Raw genomic sequence first — 5,695 nt, forward strand, 5'->3', positions numbered from 1 at the left:
AAGGATATGTTTGCCTGTTTGTCTGCTTTTCGACGAAAGCCATCCATCTCGAAGCGACAAACGACCTTAGTACCGGGTCCTTCCTAGCTGCCTTCGCCAGATTTGTATCCAGACGAGGGTGTCCGAAAAACGTTTACTCCGACAATGGTACTAACTTTGTCGGAGCTTCTCGATCTTTACGATCCGAGTTTAAAGCATTTCTGCGTGAAGCAAGGGACGGAACAGTGAATAAATATAGCCACCACATTTTAGAATGGCATTTTATACCGCCAAGCGCTCCTCACATGGGAGGTTTGTGGGAAGCGGGGGTAAAAAGTTTTAAGACCCACTTTAAAAAGATCGCGTCCGATCATAAATATACCTTTGAGGAGTTTACTACCCTCTTATGTCGAATTGAGGCCTGCCTCAACTCTAGGCCCCTCAGTCCCTCATCCAACGACCCTTCCGACCTGGAGCCGCTTACTCCAGGCCATTTTCTCGTAGGTGGGCATCTTTTAGCTCCACCTGAACTCGATTGCGGTGAAAACCCTGCTGCCATTGTAAACCGATGGCAAAAGATGAAAGCCCTTCATCAAACCTTTTGCAAAAGATGGAAATCGGAATATCTCACCGAAATCCAGAAAAGGTATAAATGGAAACATCCACAATCCAACCTAAAACCCGGGGACCTAGTCGTCATAAAGGAGGACAACCTGCAACCAAACGAGTGGAGAATGGGGAGAATCGTCAACACACATCCAGGTTCCGATAACCGTGTACGTGTTGTTGACGTCAATACAATTAAGGGACAAATTAGCAGACCAATCGCGAAACTGGTACTACTTCCGCCCAACGACAATGAAAATGAACTTTAAGAGTCCACACTCCTTTATCCCAAATAACCCAGCTCTCGTTCACCCCGAACGAGGCCAACAAACCAATAACCCAGCTCTCGTTCCCCAGACCGAGGCCAACAGAACCCTAACGCAGATTCACTATCTGCCACAGAATACAATTTAAGCAGCAAGTACACCCCCCCAAAATCCATCGAAACTCTGTCAAATTACGCAGATATCGATTCTACAAAAAGGAATTTTGGCTAATGTGCATGGAGATTTTCTTCGGTGTTCTAGAAATTCATAACAGCCGAAGAAAAGTTTCCTTGCGTATTGCGAAATCCCTCAAAGTTCTTTTCCTTTGCGTGTTTACCATATTTGGCATATTACGGCCACAACTTAAATCGTTTAAGTTTGAGGGATCTTGCTTCTTTTGGTTATTTATTGTATTTAAAGTTATGTTTTTTAAAAGGACATAGAAACAAACTATCACTGACAAGCCCTTCATTATCCAGCTTAGCTTTATACCTGGTTGCTGTTCTAATAAAGCTGTTATATAAGTTTGAAATGCAATGTCGTCTACCGGAACAGGAAAGACCTTTACGTAAGGAATTAGTTGAGTCATTTGAAAAGAAATTAGACGAAAAACAAAATATTGAAAACCATTCCCAAGAGTGCAGTAAGTCCAGCAAAAATTAAGCCTAAGACTTCACCACATAGGTTAACCCCAACAAAGCGCAAAGCCACTCCTATAGAACGCAAGATCGCTCCTCCAACCGTACACAACAGTTACACATTAAAGCCCTAAAATTATATTTATTTGGATAAAAAGTGATGTGCGATTACATGCATTACTCATAAAAAATTCCCTTTGTAAAAAATGATATGACCCAGTCACTGAGGCATAAAGTCGCGTAGAACATATTCAGTAGTTTGGTGCAATTGTTTTAAAACCGATCTAACCAGGAAAGGTTTAAAAAAAATATATGAGGATTCGTCTTATCAAATGTTAAGTAATTTTTACTATGGTATTGCTTGCCAAACACTGCCGAGGGGCGGCCCGCTTAGGAAAATTTTCGTAATGGAACAAACTTGTTTCTAAAAAGTTGATGTTGCTTAGCACAGGGCGTGAACCCAGGATGTGGCAGGCGAAGCGCTACCATTACAAGCTCATAAGAGCCACATCAAATATACGTATTCTCTACAAGGAAAACATATACGCAAATTGTACAACAAAGCTTTAAACCGCCCACCGATTTTAAAGAGCATATGGCTACCCATACTGGAGAGGTGTTGTATACCTGTAGTTTCTGTCCACAAACATTTTAATCAAATGCACATATGCATTCACATCGTAAAAAGAAACATCCAAAAGAGTGGGCGGAATTATGCGAGTTAAAGAAAAGTTCGGCAATATCTGCGAAAGACGCTTTATCTTTTGAACAACAAAGAAGCTAATGTAAAGTTGCTCTGATTATTTTTTTTTACGAATATAGGCGTAGGTATATATCTAATATATATATCAAATTGATTTGTAAAATACCTTATTTTATCCAAATGAACCGTCCATTGAATAAATAGTCGTTGTAGTATAGACTCCTTAGCCCAATTTCGCTGCGCCTTGCTGCCATACGCCACCACCAAGAGTGTCGCTGTTAGCCGAATTGTTAAACTGCTTGTCCACAATTTTATCGTCCCTCTTAAGATCATACGAAATATAGCCAAAAATTGTGCTAACGTATAGGTTTATAATGGTGTATCGACAACTTAAAGGTCGTCAATGAAAATTTCCGTATAAGCTCTTTGAAACCTGCATTATTGTATGCAAACTTTCATGTTGTCAGCGCAATATTTCTCCCCCAATTGCGAAAGGTAACCTCATCAGAAAATTCTCATCAAATAAACTACCTAGTATGCCAGAAATACTCGACAGCGCTTATGGCAACTGTACGAAAAATGATTTTATTTTTACAAGTCGAAAATGAGAATTTTATTCTTAGCCGCTTAAGTTACCAAACAACGTTGTACACATGTTATTTATGGAAGAATTTTTCATATAACTGCTCGAATATGCTTAAACTTTATCTTTATCTTCATATTTTCAATTGAATTACTCCCAATAAAAATATAATGCATAAGAACTAAAGGATGCTTTAACCGAATCGGATTCAGACTTCCAACCACAACTGTCTTATAAATTGGTTGACCGTGGAAAAATCGAGCAGAACAACGAATGATGTAAAATAGTCTAAAGATGTTCGTACATGTTTAGCCAAAAGCCCAATAAATCGTTTAAACATAAATTAATTTCACTTGGCATGCAGTCTTGGTTAGAATAAGAGTAATGCATGAACGCGTTCCAAGCTCGAAACTTATTTGAGAGACATTCACACATATATCACTTATACAATTCACCACGCTATAATCCTTGTCGTTTCTAACACTCCAACTGGACCAGTGCTAACTTGTTCTGTTTTTATTAACTAAGTATGCTTTTTTCTTTTTTACGTTGCCGCACACGGAGCCAAAAAAAATTTATCTCCTTTTCAACAAATTGGAAGGCAAATTCCGTGATTAGAGATTCATTTATTGCCTTCAAATTTAAAGGATTAAGGAATACGCACGCAAGGGACATGGATTTGAGTTTAGATGAATTTATTAAAACCAAAAATATTTCTGTACCCTCGGTTGTCAACAAAAAATTCAAAAATACGGAATATCCACGTAAATCATCATTGCCTCTGCGAAAAACTCTTAATAAGCCCATATTTAAGCCCTCATCTGCTGTGCATGTCTATTAACCAAACTCATAATATTACTATAGATAACCCGCGAGTCATTTGGCACATCGGTTGTTCCGCTCAGGAGGCAAGGCTTCAATGGTAATCCACACTTACTTGCAAAATAATAGGATTGTCCTACGCCATCTTGTGCCTCATCACTCACTGGAAGTTTAACTTCAATTTCAAGCATATTTCTGATTGTTGAGTTTTCATATATTTCGTCGAAAGCACCCGCGTGATATAGTCCATTTGTTCCTCCGCACGTGACGTTCAATGGAACTTGATTTCTTGCATTGCCAGATGTCCAGCACTATTTGGCATACAGAGATTTCGTTGGAATTCGTTAGCCACATTTTGCCATTGTTCATCAGTCTTTGGTAGTGACACAAATAGGTCCTTGAGTAATTCATATATGTTGAGGCATACATTAGCTTTCATTTTTAGTATCACAGGTTTCGAGCCACGGAAGCAATATTCACGACATGAATGCACTTCACCCGTTGCCAAATACTTTAATGCTATTGCGATTCTCTCCTCGGCGCTAAACGATTTCTGTTTTCTATGTGGTTCATAGGAACTTATAACCGGCGATAAATTAGATACCTAAAATCGAAACTTTTTTTCAGTTATAGTGAAGAAACAATTAAAATGATATATCTCAATGCTACGAAGTGTACCTCTTGACGCAGGTTTTCTTTGCTCAGAAACTCAGTTTGGTTCTCTTTTCAACCATTCTCTTGTCCATTCAAGACGTCGTTTGCCATTTAATATGCCAGCCAAATCCAGTGCTGACATTTTCGGAAATGGTCCGACCCAAACCAGGTTGAGGCTTTGAAGAATATTGGGCCATCAAAACGCCAGCTTATATCAGGAAATTGTCGTACTAGCGCCGCTGCAGTAGTGGTGCGGTTAGTTTGGGCTGAGGTGACTACTCCCTCACCTCCGCCACTGACAACTTTATTATCCAGTTTCTTGTTGTTGTCCTTGTTGCTGCAACATGGTATAACATTCGCTAAAAGCTTCGGGAACTGCAGTTGCAAAGCTACAGTTGTTGGGCGTATGTAAGTCTTTGCTGTTGCATTATCATCCGCACGATTGGTCACTTTGTCAGTAGCACACCTTTGTTAGTAGCACACCCTTCAACTGAATAGTACGTAAAGATATTGAAAACATAAACATAAATATAAGGTTAATATGGTCCCCCTATATTTTTTGAAAACGTCTACGTTATGGTGTTTAGGTGTGGTCAGCCATATTCTGTAGTACAATTCAAGAAGGTTGATTTTTTCCTCAACCTGAAATGTCGAGCTACCGAACAACGAACAACACACAAGGCGACCATTAACAACAATATACGCACTAAAAAATGGCAGCAGCCAATGCAAATATATAAACACCGTCGGCTGATCGTCGATACTTGCTAATGTAGTTGTTGCTATTTTGTTGTCGATTCTATATATGGCCGATTATGATGCACTTTGCATGTAGCAAAATGAAATTATTCCACAATATAGTGAGCTTAATTGAATCACTGTTTTATTATACTAATTTCACCGGACACTGTTCTTGTACAACTTTTGTTAACACAACTTATGAAAGGGTAGGCAAACGATTTATTACATCTAATATGACGGATCTTTGCTCACATTTGTTATACAAATACTATAAGAATTCGTGACCAAAACGATTTCGTTTTCGGATTTCTTGTTTTCATGGGAGTAGCTCATAGCGGAATTACCCATTAATAGATCTTTATGCACATACTTCAAGTCGTATTGGTTTATCGGTCTAAAGCGTGCCAAATCGGCATCGAACACAGGTCCACCTTCGCCAAGTTACCAATGTTCATTTAATTTGCAATTAAGTGCACCGCCGGTAGTAGCGTAGGAGGTATTTTAAGGTAACATGACTGTTCATTGGAATATTTTAACCTGAAAATGCAAAAGCAAAGTGATTAATGAAAAGAAATATATAAGGTTAAAATTAACAAATTTTACTATACGAACGGTAACTATACTCACCGCGTGTTTTAAATCAATGACATTTTTTTTCATTCAGGAAATGGAAAAGCTTAGCAGATGTAAAAATCTCTACATT

General features: G+C 38.7%; 1 pseudogene; it reads right to left on the bottom strand.

The window, feature by feature from the left end:
- Window positions 1–2,767: 2,767 nt before the first annotated feature.
- Window positions 2,768–5,038, bottom strand: LOC137246537 (uncharacterized; annotated as a pseudogene).
- Window positions 5,039–5,695: the final 657 nt, after the last annotated feature.

Source organism: Eurosta solidaginis, chromosome 3 (assembly GCF_040869045.1).
Source record: "Eurosta solidaginis isolate ZX-2024a chromosome 3, ASM4086904v1, whole genome shotgun sequence".
NCBI lineage: Eukaryota > Metazoa > Arthropoda > Insecta > Diptera > Tephritidae > Eurosta > Eurosta solidaginis.